Consider the following 16,472-nt stretch of genomic DNA (forward strand, 5'->3'; position numbering starts at 1 on the left):
AGAGATGGGGGGGAGAGAGAGCACAAAAGAGATGGGGGGAGAGAGAGAGAGAGCACAAAAGAGATGGGGGGAGAGAGAGCACAAAAGAGATGGGGGGAGAGAGAGCACAAAAGAGATGGGGGAGAGAGAGAGAGAGAGAGAGCACAAAAGAGATGGGGGGGAGAGAGAGCACAAAAGAGATGGGGGGGAGAGAGAGCACAAAAGAGATGAGGGGGAGAGAGAGAGCACAAAAGAGATGAGGGGGAGAGAGAGAGCACAAAAGAGATGAGGGGGAGAGAGAGCACAAAAGAGATGAGGGGGAGAGAGAGCACAAAAGAGATGGGGGGGGAGAGAGATAGCACAAAAGAGATGGGGGGGAGAGAGATAGCACAAAAGAGATGGGGGGGGGGGGAGAGAGAGCACAAAAGAGATGGGGGGGAGAGAGAGCACAAAAGAGATGGGGGGGAGAGCGAGCACAAAAGAGATGGGGGGGAGAGCGAGCACAAAAGAGATGGGGGGAGAGCGAGCACAAAAGAGATGGGGGGGGGAGCGAGCACAAAAGAGATGGGGGGGGAGAGCGAGCACAAAAGAGATGGGGGGGGAGAGCGAGCACAAAAGAGATGGGGGGGAGAGCGAGCACAAAAGAGATGGGGGGGAGAGCGAGCACAAAAGAGATGGGGGGGGAGAGAGCACAAAAGAGATGGGGGGGGAGAGAGAGCGCAAAAGAGATGGGGGGGAGAGAGAGAGCACAAAAGAGATGGGGGGGGGAGAGAGAGCACAAAAGAGATGAGGGGAGAGAGAGCACAAAAGAGATGAGGGGAGAGAGAGCACAAAAGAGATGAGGGGAGAGAGCACAAAAGAGATAGGGTGGAGAGAGAGAGCACAAAAGAGATAGGGTGGAGAGAGAGAGCACAAAAGAGATGGGGGGAGAGAGAGAGCACAAAAGAGAGGAGGGGGGAAGAGAGCACAAAACATAAATTATGCTTACCTGATAATTTAATTTTCTTCCGTGGGAAAGAGTCCACAGCCGCATTCATTACTTGTGGGAAATAAGAACCTGGCCACCAGGAGGAGACAAAGACACACCAGCCAAAGGCTCAAATACTCCTCCCACTTCCCCTATCCCCCAGTCATTCTGCCGAGGAACAAGGAACAGTGGAAGAGATGGGGGGGAGAGAGAGCACAAAAGAGATGGGGGGGAGAGAGAGCACAAAAGAGATGGGGGGGAGAGAGAGCACAAAAGAGATGGGGGGGAGAGAGAGCACAAAAGAGATGGGGGGGAGAGAGAGCACAAAAGAGATGGGGGGGAGAGAGAGCACAAAAGAGATGGGGGGGAGAGAGAGAGAGCACAAAAGAGATGGGGGGAGAGAGAGAGAGAGCACAAAAGAGATGGGGGGGGAGAGAGAGCACAAAAGATATGGGGGGGGAGAGAGAGAGAGAGAGCACAAAAGAGATGGGGGGAGAGAGAGAGCACAAAAGAGATGGGGGAGAGAGAGCACAAAAGAGATGGGGGGAGAGAGAGCACAAAAGAGATGGGGGAGAGAGAGAGAGCACAAAAGAGATGGGGGGGGAGAGAGAGCACAAAAGAGATGGGGGGGAGAGAGAGCACAAAAGAGATGAGGGGGAGAGAGAGCACAAAAGAGATGAGGGGGAGAGAGAGCACAAAAGAGATGGGGGGGAGAGAGAGAGCACAAAAGAGATGGGGGGGAGAGAGAGAGCACAAAAGAGATGGGGGGGAGAGAGAGAGCACAAAAGAGATGGGGGGGGAGAGAGAGAGCACAAAAGAGATGGGGGGGAGAGAGATAGCACAAAAGAGATGGGGGGGGAGAGAGAGCACAAAAGAGATGGGGGGAGAGAGAGCACAAAAGAGATGGGGGGGAGAGAGAGCACAAAAGAGATGGGGGGGAGAGAGAGCACAAAAGAGATGGGGGGGAGAGAGAGCACAAAAGAGATGGGGGGGAGAGCGAGCACAAAAAAGATGGGGGGGGGGAAGAGAGCACAAAAGAGATGGGGGGGGAGAGCGAGCACAAAAGAGATGGGGGGAGAGCGAGCACAAAAGAGATGGGGGGGAGAGAGAGCACAAAAGAGATGGGGGGGAGAGAGAGCACAAAAGAGATGAGGGGGAGAGAGAGCACAAAAGAGATGAGGGGGAGAGAGAGCACAAAAGAGATGAGGGGGAGAGAGAGCACAAAAGAGATGGGGGGGAGAGAGAGAGCACAAAAGAGATGGGGGGGAGAGAGATAGCACAAAAGAGATGGGGGGGGGGGAGAGAGCACAAAAGAGATGGGGGGAGAGAGAGCACAAAAGAGATGGGGGGAGAGAGAGCACAAAAGAGATGGGGGGGAGAGAGAGCACAAAAAAGATGGGGGGGGGAAGAGAGCACAAAAGAGATGGGGGGCGGGGAAGAGAGCACAAAAGAGATGGGGGGGGAGAGCGAGCACAAAAGAGATGGGGGGAGAGCGAGCACAAAAGAGATGGGGGGGAGAGCGAGCACAAAAGAGATGGGGGGGAGAGCGAGCACAAAAGAGATGGGGGGGAGAGCGAGCACAAAAGAGATGGGGGGGGAGAGAGCGCAAAAGAGATGGGGGGGAGAGAGCGCAAAAGAGATGGGGGGGAGAGAGAGAGCACAAAAGAGATGGGGGGGGAGAGAGAGCACAAAAGAGATGAGGGGAGAGAGAGCACAAAAGAGATGAGGGGAGAGAGAGCACAAAAGAGATGAGGGGAGAGAGAGCACAAAAGAGATGAGGGGAGAGAGAGCACAAAAGAGATGAGGGGAGAGAGAGCACAAAAGAGATAGGGTGGAGAGAGAGAGCACAAAAGAGATAGGGTGGAGAGAGAGAGCACAAAAGAGATGGGGGGGAGAGAGAGAGCACAAAAGAGAGGAGGGGGGAAGAGAGCACAAAACATAAATTATGCTTACCTGATAATTTAATTTTCTTCCGTGGGAAAGAGTCCACAGCCGCATTCATTACTTGTGGGAAATAAGAACCTGGCCACCAGGAGGAGACAAAGACACACCAGCCAAAGGCTCAAATACTCCTCCCACTTCCCCTATCCCCCAGTCATTCTGCCGAGGAACAAGGAACAGTGGAAGAGATGGGGGGGAGAGAGAGCACAAAAGAGATGGGGGGGAGAGAGAGCACAAAAGAGATGGGGGGGAGAGAGAGAGCACAAAAGAGATGGGGGGGAGAGAGAGAGCACAAAAGAGATGGGGGGGAGAGAGAGAGCACAAAAGAGATGGGGGGGGGGAGAGAGAGAGAGCACAAAAGAGATGGGGGGAGAGAGAGAGAGCACAAAAGAGATGGGGGAGAGAGAGAGAGCACAAAAGAGATGGGGGGGAGAGAGAGAGAGCACAACAGAGAGGGGGCAGAAAGAGCACAAGAGATGGGGGGGAGAGAGAGAGCACAAAAGAGATGGGGGGGAGAGAGAGCACACAAGAGATGGGGGGAGAGAGAGCACAAAAGAGATGGGGGGAGAGAGAGAGAGAGAGAGAGCACAAAAAAGATGGGGGGAGAGAGAGAGAGCACAAAAGAGATGGGGGGAGAGAGAGAGAGCACAAAAGAGATGGGGGAGAGAGAGAGAGCACAAAAGAGATGGGGGGAGAGAGAGAGAGCACAAAAGAGATGGGGGGAGAGAGAGAGAGCACAAAAGAGATGGGGGGGGAGAGAGAGAGAGCACAAAAGAGATGGGGGAGAGAGAGAGCACAAAAGAGATGGGGGAGAGAGAGAGCACAAAAGAGATGGGGGGAGAGAGAGAGCACAAAAGAGATGGGGGGGAGAGAGAGCACAAAAGAGATGGGGGGAGAGAGAGCACAAAAGAGATGGGGGGGAGAGAGAGCACAAAAGAGATGGGGGGGAGAGAGAGCACAAAAGAGATGGGGGGGGGAGAGCGAGCACAAAAAAGATGGGGGGGGGGGAAGAGAGCACAAAAGAGATGGGGGGGGGAGAGCGAGCACAAAAGAGATGGGGGGAAAGCGAGCACAAAAAAGATGGGGGGGGGAAGAGAGCACAAAAGAGATGGGGGGGGAGAGCGAGCACAAAAGAGATGGGGGGGAGAGCGAGCACAAAAGAGATGGGGGGGAGAGAGAGCACAAAAGAGATGGGGGGGAGAAAGAGCACAAAAGAGATGAGGGGGAGAGAGAGCACAAAAGAGATGAGGGGGAGAGAGAGCACAAAAGAGATGAGGGGGAGAGAGAGCACAAAAGAGATGGGGGGGGAGAGAGATAGCACAAAAGAGATGGGGGGGAGAGAGATAGCACAAAAGAGATGGGGGGAGAGAGAGAGCACAAAAGAGATGGGGGGAGAGAGAGCACAAAAGAGATGGGGGGAGAGAGAGCACAAAAGAGATGGGGGGAGAGAGAGCACAAAAGAGATGGGGGGGAGAGAGAGCACAAAAGAGATGGGGGGGGGGGAAGAGAGCACAAAAGAGATGGGGGGGGGGAAGAGAGCACAAAAGAGATGGGGGAGGGGAAGAGAGCACAAAAGAGATGGGGGGGGAGAGCGAGCACAAAAGAGATGGGGGGAGAGCGAGCACAAAAGAGATGGGGGGGAGAGCGAGCACAAAAGAGATGGGGGGGAGAGCGAGCACAAAAGAGATGGGGGGGAGAGCGAGCACAAAAGAGATGGGGGGGGAGAGAGCGCAAAAGAGATGGGGGGGAGAGAGAGCGCAAAAGAGATGGGGGGGAGAGAGAGAGCACAAAAGAGATGGGGGGGGAGAGAGAGAGCACAAAAGAGATGGGGGGGGAGAGAGAGAGCACAAAAGAGATGAGGGGAGAGAGAGCACAAAAGAGATGAGGGGAGAGAGAGCACAAAAGAGATGAGGGGAGAGAGAGCACAAAAGAGATGAGGGGAGAGAGAGCACAAAAGAGATAGGGTGGAGAGAGAGAGCACAAAGGAGATAGGGTGGAGAGAGAGAGCACAAAAGAGATGGGGGGGAGAGAGAGAGCACAAAAGAGAGGAGGGGGGAAGAGAGCACAAAACATAAATTATGCTTACCTGATAATTTAATTTTCTTCCGTGGGAAAGAGTCCACAGCCGCATTCATTACTTGTGGGAAATAAGAACCTGGCCACCAGGAGGAGACAAAGACACACCAGCCAAAGGCTCAAATACTCCTCCCACTTCCCCTATCCCCCAGTCATTCTGCCGAGGAACAAGGAACAGTGGAAGAGATGGGGGGGAGAGAGAAAGCACAAAAGAGATGGGGGGAGAGAGAGAGAGCACAAAAGAGATGGGGGGGAGAGAGAGAGCACAAAAGAGATGAGGGGAGAGAGAGCACAAAAGAGATGAGGGGAGAGAGAGCACAAAAGAGATGAGGGGAGAGAGAGCACAAAAGAGATGAGGGGAGAGAGAGCACAAAAGAGATGAGGGGAGAGAGAGCACAAAAGAGATGAGGGGAGAGAGAGCACAAAAGAGATGAGGGGAGAGAGAGCACAAAAGAGATGAGGGGAGAGAGAGCACAAAAGAGATGGGGGGAGAGAGAGCACAAAAGAGATGGGGGGAGAGAGAGCACAAAAGAGATGGGGGGAGAGAGAGCACAAAAGAGATGGGGGAGAGAGAGCACAAAAGAGATAGGGTGGAGAGAGAGAGCACAAAAGAGATAGGGTGGAGAGAGAGAGCACAAAAGAGATGGGGGGGAGAGAGAGAGCACAAAAGAGAGGAGGGGGGAAGAGAGCACAAAACATAAATTATGCTTACCTGATAATTTAATTTTCTTCCGTGGGAAAGAGTCCACAGCCGCATTCATTACTTGTGGGAAATAAGAACCTGGCCACCAGGAGGAGACAAAGACACACCAGCCAAAGGCTCAAATACTCCTCCCACTTCCCCTATCCCCCAGTCATTCTGCCGAGGAACAAGGAACAGTGGAAGAGATGGGGGGGAGAGAGAGCACAAAAGAGATGGGGGGGAGAGAGAGCACAAAAGAGATGGGGGGGAGAGAGAGAGCACAAAAGAGATGGGGGGGAGAGAGAGAGCACAAAAGAGATGGGGGGGGAGAGAGAGAGAGCACAAAAGAGATGGGGGGAGAGAGAGAGAGCACAAAAGAGATGGGGGGAGAGAGAGCACAAAAGTGATGGGGGAGAGAGAGAGAGCACAACAGAGAGGGGGCAGAAAGAGCACAAGAGATGGGGGGGAGAGAGAGAGCACAAAAGAGATGGGGGGGAGAGAGAGCACACAAGAGATGGGGGGAGAGAGAGCACAAAAGAGATGGGGGGAGAGAGAGAGAGAGAGAGAGAGAGAGAGAGGGCACAAAAAAGATGGGGGGAGAGAGAGAGAGAGAGAGAGCACAAAAGAGATGGGGGGAGAGAGAGAGAGCACAAAAGAGATGGGGGAGAGAGAGAGAGCACAAAAGAGATGGGGGGAGAGAGAGAGAGCACAAAAGAGATGGGGGGAGAGAGAGAGAGCACAAAAGAGATGGGGGAGAGAGAGAGAGCACAAAAGAGATGGGGGAGAGAGAGAGCACAAAAGAGATGGGGGGAGAGAGAGAGCACAAAAGAGATGGGGGGAGAGAGAGAGAGAGCACAAAAGAGATGGGGGAGAGAGAGAGCACAAAAGAGATGGGGGGAGAGAGAGAGCACAAAAGAGATGGGGGGAGAGAGAGAGAGAGCACAAAAGAGATGAGGGGGAGAGAGAGCACAAAAGAGATGAGGGGGAGAGAGAGCACAAAAGAGATGAGGGGGAGAGAGAGCACAAAAGAGATGAGGGGGAGAGAGAGCACAAAAGAGATGGGGGGGGGAGAGAGCACAAAAGAGATGGGGGGGGGGGAGAGAGAGCACAAAAGAGATGGGGGGAGAGAGAGCACAAAAGAGATGGGGGGAAGAGAGAGAGCACAAAAGAGATGAGGGGAGAGAGAGCACAAAAGAGATGAGGGGAGAGAGAGCACAAAAGAGATGAGGGGAGAGAGAGCACAAAAGAGATGAGGGGAGAGAGAGCACAAAAGAGATGAGGGGAGAGAGAGCACAAAAGAGATGAGGGGAGAGAGAGCACAAAAGAGATGAGGGGAGAGAGAGCACAAAAGAGATGAGGGGAGAGAGAGCACAAAAGAGATGAGGGGAGAGAGAGCACAAAAGAGATGAGGGGAGAGAGAGCACAAAAGAGATGAGGGGAGAGAGAGCACAAAAGAGATGAGGGGAGAGAGAGCACAAAAGAGATGGGGGGAGAGAGAGCACAAAAGAGATAGGGTGGAGAGAGAGAGCACAAAAGAGATGGGGGGGAGAGAGAGAGCACAAAAGAGATGGGGGGGAGAGAGAGAGCACAAAAGAGAGGAGGGGGGAAGAGAGCACAAAACATAAATTATGCTTACCTGAATTTAATTTTCTTCCGTGGGAAAGAGTCCACAGCCGCATTCATTACTTGTGGGAAATAAGAACCTGGCCACCAGGAGGAGACAAAGACACACCAGCCAAAGGCTCAAATACTCCTCCCACTTCCCCTATCCCCCAGTCATTCTGCCGAGGAACAAGGAACAGTGGAAGAAATATCAAGGTGAAAGGGTGCCAGAAGAAGCTACACGAAAACGCCTAAAAAAAAAAAAAAAAATGAGCGGGGGGCTGTGGACTCTTTCCTACGGAAGAAAATGAAATTATCAGGTAAGCATAATTTATGTTTTTCTTCCTAATGGGAAAGAGTCCACAGCTGCATTCATTACTTGTGGGAAAATTATACCCAAGCCAAAGAGGACACTGAATTCCAAGAACAGGAGGGTAAGACGCGGCCCAATCTGAGGGCACCAGAACTGAACCACATCCTATAGAGAAAAAAAGTCCCGCTTCATCCAAAAACCGGGAACAAAAACCATGAAGAAAAATGGCCCCAAGGACACAAACGACAGTCCCAAGCCTGGCTAAAAGCCAAGCGCAACGCAACCGAGCCAACACTATCGCCCAAAGGCAGATCCCACTCCCCCTTGAACGAGAGGGAAGAAAAACAACCAGCAACATCGAAAGAATGTGACCAGAAACACAGGCAGAGTACCACCAGAACCAGAGGAACCCCGAACCCAGAAGTTAATTCCCAAGGATATCCCCATCCCTGAACCAGGGACTAACTAGGAAAACACCCACAGAGAAACAAAAGTCCTCCAAGGGAAGACTGAGGACAAGGGAACCTTCCCCACCGGACACAAAACTCAACCCAAGAGTCAAAACGAGCCAGCTCCCAAAAGGAGCAGAGACTACCCAAAGAGCAATCTCGGGGCCCCACAACCAATGATGTTGTGTAAGCTATGAGGACAAAGCGACCCATACCAAGGCACTCCTCAGGAATGCTGATTCAAGGTCAGAGCCCAACAGACTCCAAAGGAATCCAGAACACATTCCCTCATAGAAACAAAGGCCCCGAACAGCCAGAAGACGGGACCAGACTCTCTAAAAGAGAAAATAAAGAACTCCTTCCAGACGCAACCTGAATACCGGAGGGAAAAAACAGGACAGGTATAAACGGAGCTATACCACACCACCCGGAAAACCCCCGTCCTATCCCTGATCCGCAAGAGACCGAAGGAGGAGGACGTCACAGAGAGTCTTCCACGAACAGAAACCCCAAGTCGAACAAGACCTGAGCCAAACCCCAACCGAAATTCTGGTCTGACACTCCTCACCCGAAGAAGTAACCTGAAAAAAAAAGGGAATTCTAGAAAACCCGCAAATAAGGACCGTAAAAAATGCAGAACCGATCTCAAGGCGATAGAACCCTCGACACAGAGTCAAACTCCACGAAATTCAGAAACTAGGGTCCGACATCGGCCCCCGACCCAAAGAGGGTGGAATAGAATTCTGGGGGAAAAAACAGAACCATAACCGAGTTCCTGCCAAAGGAGACCTCCAGCAACAGCGGAGAGGCGAACCAGCCCCCCGCGTGGCAAGCCACAGGCTAGCCACCCAACAGCACAGCTGCCGTATCACAGAGAATGCAGGCAGAAACCAGTTATCTCTCGCAAACCAATCAATCGCCCCACTGCTAATCCACGAAGGGATCCGTTAAAAGTGGATGAAACAAGGTCCAGAGACCTGAGGAGCCTAAACCCCCCAAAGGGCAGCAAAATCCAAGACCAAGGTCCAAAACCGACCTAGCGGAGAAGGCCCTGCCCCCTATCAGGTGGGGCAGAAGCGACGCGGCAGAAAACCACAGACACAAGCCCCGGGAATAGACTGGCACCCAATATCTCCCGGTATTCGGACCCGAAAGTCCACGATGTATAGTGTAGTTTGTGAAAACAAACAATATAACAAAAAAACAAACACTCAAGGTCCCGCCGGACCCGCCAGGTGCAACATGCGTCACTGACAGCTTAACAAGGTGCACCCAAAGCTCCGGACCTAACAAGTCCGTGAACAACTTCCATGGAAGCAATAAAAGGCAAGTCCATCCCAGAAATTCCCGAAGGAATAAAAAAATAAAAAATATCCTAACCAGATGAAAGAAAATAAGACAGTCCGAAGGCATCCGCCAAAATAAAAAATCTGGGGAAAAAAAACATGAGCGACCGACAGGAGATAATCCACTTAGTCTAGCTCGAAGCACCATTCGAGGACTGCAGAATCCCTGACTGATAAGGAGATCCCCCGGATCCCCCAATAAGTCGAAAATACGATGGAGTAAGACGCGCATCCATGCGATCCGATAATGTAAGGTGCAACATGGAAGAATATTCACCCCCGGGGGAAACGGCATAGACCCATCCAAAGCCTGAACACCCGGGATAGTCGGGCAGGAACACAACCACGCAGAAACCTCTGGGTCCTGCAGGCAAACCAGCGCCATTAAGACATTGAAGCGGAACTGACTTGCCATTTCCAGGGTAAACAAACCACCCTGAGCGGAGGGAAAATCAACATTAGGTTTACCCGCAAATGTAGTGGAAGGGTGCTGTAGGGAATCCGCCGAATGAGGGACAGAGTCCCCCGAGGCTGATGGCGCAGTAGGCCCCTGGTTCACCGAGCCCAAGGAACCAGGCGCTCTAAGGAGGCACAAGAGACAGGACTGATAGACCTGCGTCAGTGGGGCCGAAGCACCTTCCTCACAAGAGGAAGAATCGGAATCAGAAACTACAACAGTCTCAGCTTCAGAATCCTCCATGGCTAAAACCAAAAAGAAAGATAGGACACTATAAAAAACGAACGGCACCTGACACCCCCAATGGCTGGGGCACTCACCACCTCCTATGACCAGATGCAAACGAAACAGACTGTCTTCGTCGCCACACCGTCAGGAATGCGGAAGCGTAAAACCCATCGTAACAACGCCCGGTCATAAAGTGAACCCTACAGTCCCAAAAAAGCGGGCCAGAAAAGGACGGCAATTAGACCCCACCAAATCCATCAAGCAATTCTCCTGAATTGCGAGATGTCTCAGCCCCAGAGCCAATACCCACTACACAAAGCAGATTGATCACATAAGAAATATTAATAAAGAACCCCTCCATGTTCACAAAAAAACCCCTAAGGAAGGAATTATCCCATGATTCCCAGATCCGTACAGGGGAGCCTCACTGAGACCCATACCTATCTGTCACATAACATCATAACATTCATATTGATAAAATTAAACGATCTTAACAGAATCTACGCCATGGAACAGGAACACTGCAAGTGTGACGGATAGTAGCGTCGCCTCCGCCATGGACTTGAGAGAAGACAGCAGGTAGCGAAGCGAAGGTTCGGTAACACCAAGTGCTAGAGGAGCTGTTAATACGAGTCGGGATGGTGTCGCAGAGAGAACTCCCACTGCATCTCCAGACTCGAAACATTCGCCCAGACCCTCACTGAAAGACTAACAGGACTACTTAAAATGCCCGTCCCATTGCGAAGAGTAATACCCTCCATAAGAGACACATTTTTTGAGAAAAAAATAAAATTACTGTTTTTGTTAAACTTCTGACACTTCTCTGCCAACCACCTAGGACGAAAGGCAAAGAATAACTGGGGGATAGGGGAAGTGGGAGGAGTATTTGAGCCTTTGCCTCCTCCTGGTGGCCAGGTTCTTATTTCCCACAAGTAATGAATGTGGCTGTGGATTCTTTCCCATTAGGAAGAAAAAAGAGGGGGGGAGAGAGAGAGCACAAAAGAGGGGGAGAGAGAGAGCACAAAAGAGAGGGGGGATAGAGAGAGCACAAAAGAGAGGGGGGATAGAGAGAGCACAAAAGAGGGGAGAGTGAGCATAAAAGAGAGGGGGGCAGAGAGAGAGAGAGAGAGCACAAAAGAGGGGGACGGAGAGAGCACAAAAGAGGGGGACGGAGAGAGAGCATAAAAGAGGGGAAAAGAGGGGGACAGCGAGACAGAGAGAGACAGAGAGAGAGAGACAGAGAGAGAGAGACAGAGAGAGAGACAGAGAGAGAGAGAGAGAGAGAGAGAGACAGACAGAGAGAGAGAACGAGCGCATAAAAGAGAGGGGGACAGAGAGAGCACAAAAGAAAGGGGGACAGAGAGAGCAAGGGGTGGGACCTCTGTACTGCAAAAAATGGCCCGTGTACACAGGCTTTAGGACTAGTATAAAATAAGCAGGATTACACTAAATCCATCTATAGATAGAAACTCTTCCCTAAAAACTCTATTAACCGACTATAACATTATTAAATCATAGTGTGCATGTTACGGTTAGGTGCATGGAAACTACACCCGCACCAAAAATATTTTAAATTAAAATCACTCCCTTGCCTGTCACGGGACAGACATACTGATTTGCTGCTTAAAGTCCTTTACAATGAGGTGTGAATACTTAGGACATTTTGAGATAAAATATCTTTCTTTTTTACATAGAGATGTTCAGGTGATATTTTCTAGTCAGTTTTTTACAGCTATGCTGCATCTCTTTCAAGTGTTTCAACTTTAGGGTATCATGGCCCTTTAATGGGTTATGTCACTATAACTAGGATTAGACAGTCAAACAAACGTGAATGTGCAAATTGAGTGGTTATGTTCTACTAACCTCAAGAGCCAAAAAGTCAAGTCACTTACAGCAAACTGGTGGCAACTTTGCCATTTTTTCCAACCCTTAAGAATGGTATTAAACCTCAAATACAGAAATGCATACTAGCATAGCACAGCTTTTTATCCTTTCATTCTGTAAGCTCCTTTAGTTACCATTATATCATTTTATGAGACTATGTGATTCTTTTATGACAGATCCTGAAAATGATTACAATTTTAAAACATGGCCAATATAATTTCCTTTTTAACTGTAGGATTGTACAATCATTTTGGAGCTATAATACAGTCTAATTAAACACTAGGAAGTGATTCCCCTATTGCTGACAGAGTTAAATCGCCCTCCCATGACTGCAGAGTCGCCTTGGGAGACCTGCTCTCTGCAGGCGCGTCTGTAAAGGGCTCCACAAACCCAAGAGCACCTAACTTTTTGATTTATTCTCTACTGGCTCTTAAACAGATTTGTCGACCCCTGTGTCTATTTATTGTAAAAAAGATGGACTTGAGACCAGTAACAAATGTATTTTGTAAAAGCAGACACTTTTATACTTGCATGTAGTTTTATTTTTTTCTGATAAACATTTTATTTTAAATCTAAATAAGTATTAGAAATAAAGAACGCGATCTGAGCATTATTTTATCATTTTTATTAAAAAAAAATATATATATATATATATATATTTTTTTTTTTTTAATTAAGAGTATGACCAAAATTAACAACCCATTCAAATCTGTAAAAACATGATTTGATTTGAAAAATAAGTGAAAGAAGTTTTCTAAAAGGTAAAGCTATTGAATTAGAAAAACATCAAAACTTCATGCAGACCTCGATGGACTGGAATACTGCCAGTGAGGGTCCTCAACGCAAAGTAACGGATGTCTTTCAGTACAAAGATGTTTGAAAACAATGTGATAAAGGTTTTCTTAAGGAGTGGAACAGCCTTTATATATATGTTATATGCTTCAGGAATTGAAGAGTACATCAGTTTAGATGTTACAGTAAAAACAAGACTTTCACTGTATGGAGTTAATGCGCACCTTGTGCACATCTGCTGTATTGTACAACGTACACCACCCTGTGCACACCTGTCCCTGGTTGCTGGGTACCCGGCTGTTGCTTAGGAAGCAGCAGAATGTGACGTGGTGCTATAATGCACCTGTCTGATGAAGAATGAAGCCCACAGGTGGAAAAGACAAAAGCAATAAAAAGATTGTCCACATATTGACGTAAACAGATGGAAATGTATCCGAGAAAGGTGTCAAGTTGCTGCCCCATCTTCCTACACAAATGTTTTAATGATGATATTCTTTGATTTGTTTTTTTCAAAAAAATGTTTTTCTAGTTTCTGAATTAAAAGGGAGCCAAAAATCTGTTTTGCATTGTGCATAAAATGTCCCTCTTTTAGCAACACATTTTAAATGTGTAAGTATTAAACAGGTCAGATTTTATTAAACTGTGAAAAATGCATAGAATTGTGTTACAGGGACAAAATATATGTAAGTAACTGGTATAGGCTGTACAATACACGGTTAAATAAATAAAAACAAAAACCCTGAGGTTGGCACCATGTGCACACTTGTGGTGCAATCTCTGCTAACCCAAATGCTCATGTGATCCATAGACTGTATGGGGCATAACCACCAATCAGATGTGTGCAAGTAGTACCCACTTTATTTTCTTTAAGAAACAAAGACTCTTTGCATAATAAAGCTCAGGCAAACAACCTTTCCCAGCTTTTGGCTGATGAGCACCAGACACTAAAAACCCAAAGATACCTAATTAATGCAGTAAATGCTTAGAAAACATGTAGCGGGATTTATAACAATACATTTTATTTTACAGTCACTCCCCAGTTTACAGTGTGCACCTTCTATAAACGTTACTACAGTTTATAAAACAAGTATTTTACAGAATAAGATATTTATGTCAAGAAGCTCTACGCACACAAAGTGCACAGTATGAACACACGGGAGGAGCGGCGCTGCTTTGCCAGAGGACCAGAGTGTACTTGCAGCAATTCTGAAGCTAACACCTGCATCTGCTTCATTCACTTCTTGCATCATGTTAAATTGTTGTTATTTAAAAAGATAGATAACGCCTTTACTACCCATTCCCCAGCTTGCACAAGCAACATTGTTATATTAATATACTTTATAGTATTTAAACCTCTATATTTCTGCCTGTTTCTAAGCCATTAAAGAGAGCCTCTTATCACATGCTTTTTTATTTGCTTTTCACAACAGGAGACTGCTAGTTCATGTGTGCCATATAGATAACATTGTGCTCTCTCCCATGGAGTTGTGCAGGACACAGCACTAATTGGCTAAAATGCAAGTCAATAGCTAATAAATAGCCATGTGATAAGGGGGCAGCCTGCAGAGGCTTAGATACAAGGTAATCACAGAGGTAAAAAGTGTATTAATATAACTGTGTTGTTTAGTCAAAGCTGGGGAATGGGTAATAAAAGGGATTATCTATCTTTTTAAACAATAACAAGTTTTGCAGTAGACTGACCCTTTAAGAGGATTTTGCAGAGCAGCATATCACATTTAAGATGGCTCTTACTAACTCTACAGGTCTTTATTATGTTGGCCCTAGGGGAGTGGAGTAACCTATTGACATGTGCCAATGACTCGGGGATGCATGCATTGAAAATAAAAAAAAAATATTTTTTTATTTTTACTGCATTCTCTATTTGAATCATGAGTTTAGTGTCCATAAGAAAATATTTTCTGAAAAGTTAGTGTGACTGAAGGTAAAAATTATAATTGACAATAGAGTGGACATTTTTTATAATTTGCACACGTTATTTAGCCCATGAAAGTTTAATTATTAATTCAACTTTCCATATAAAGACAAAAAGTGGCTCAATCAGTTCTGCTTCTAAGGACCCGTGAAGGGAACACAACCAGTCAATGCACAATGTAGGATTAAGCCCATCCCGGTCTGTCTAGTGTACATGGTGTTCAGCAGGAAGAGAAAACCATGCATCCCTGGGAATAACACATCTAGTTGTACAAGACACTATCACATGGGACATACGGATAGCCAACCAGCCTTAAAGCCAGATTCTAAACAGGCTGAATAGTCTCAATTTAGTGCCATCCTGGGGTGACACGATCAGCCTTTTAACCCTTGCGACTAACCAATTCATAACAAAACTTGCCACTCACACGCGCTCTCTTTACCTATTGTATACTGCCTGGCCCATCAGCTTACTGTTCTTCTGCAAAGCATCAGATATACTGAGAGTGCATAATACCAGTGATAAGTTTTCCTGACAGCTATTATTTTCTAACACTAGTGGCTTACGATATGACAGACTTAAAGTGATGGTAAATCCGAGCATTTGTGAAACAAATAAAGGGGACTTTCAGACATGAAGTAGAAAATACTTCATGCTGAAAGTTCATTTATTTCTTCGAAGCATTGAGCGCCTCAGGCAGCCCATGGCAGAACGCTATTTGTCAGTGAGGTGATGTTTTCACTTCTTAGCCAATAGCCGTGCGCCCTAGCTGGCATCATGCCGGGTAGCACGCTATTGGTTAAGATCACCTCACGGCATAATAGCGTTCTGCGTAGGCTGCCTGAGGTGCTCAGTGCAGTGAACACAGCAGACACATAAAGGAACTGAAATTTCCTTTTAAAGGGACACTCAGGTTAAATTAAATTTTCATGATTCAGATACAGCATTTAATTTTAAACAACTTTCCAATTTACTTCCATTAAAAAAAATGTGCACAGTCTTTTATATTTACAATTTTTGAGTCACCAGGTCCTACTGAGCATGTGCATAAATTCACAGACCATACGTATATGCATTTGTGATTGGCTGATTACTATCACATGGTACAAGGGGAGTGGAAATATACATAACTTTGAAATTTGTTACAAAAAAAAAACTGCTACTCATTTGAAGTTCAGACTAAGTGCTATTGCATTGTCTTGTTATCTTGCATTTGTTGATTATGCAAATCTAATGTGTTGACTGGTCCTTTAATTGTTGTGTCACGGATACTGGGCTGCAGGGGCTGAACCCTTACCCCCCCCCCCCCCCCACAACCTCAACCCCGTTGTTTCTCAGTGGTTTTGGGCTCCTCAGAGCAACCACAATCACCGGAAGCTGTGGTTTGCTTGTCTTGTGAAAAGCTGGTGTATGACCAGGAAAACCCTCCTAGGCTGGCCGGGCCCCTGGAAATCCCGGTCATCCGCCTCACCACGGACACCCGCCTAACCCCTCTCAGGCTATCCGGGCTCCTGGAACTCCCGGTCGGCCACAGGACAGCAGAACACCCGCTAACTTTAACCCAGGTCGTTCCGGCAACCATGTGCCCCAGAGCTCCACTCTTTTGGGGATTAGTAGCCCCTGGGGAGTACAAGAGGTGGGGGAATTACCGGCGGGGAGCTGCTTTGGGAACCGGGGGTTTTGGACACCCCTACCCCCATAACTTCAACGGGCTGTATCTCCGGTCCCCAATAACGAATCACGCAGCTTTTTGGACTGCATCATCTGGGAACCGAGAGCTTTCAAATGACACATTGGAAGTGCCGGGATCACCCCAGAACCGT

General features: G+C 48.0%; 1 protein-coding gene across 5 annotated transcripts in view; it reads right to left on the reverse strand.

The window, feature by feature from the left end:
- Nucleotides 1-16,472, reverse strand: part of TMEM184B (transmembrane protein 184B) — a 122,864-nt gene that overhangs the window by 67,892 nt on the left and 38,500 nt on the right. The gene's annotated exons all lie outside the window — the stretch shown is intronic.

This window comes from Bombina bombina, chromosome 7 (genome assembly GCF_027579735.1).
Source record: "Bombina bombina isolate aBomBom1 chromosome 7, aBomBom1.pri, whole genome shotgun sequence".
NCBI lineage: Eukaryota > Metazoa > Chordata > Amphibia > Anura > Bombinatoridae > Bombina > Bombina bombina.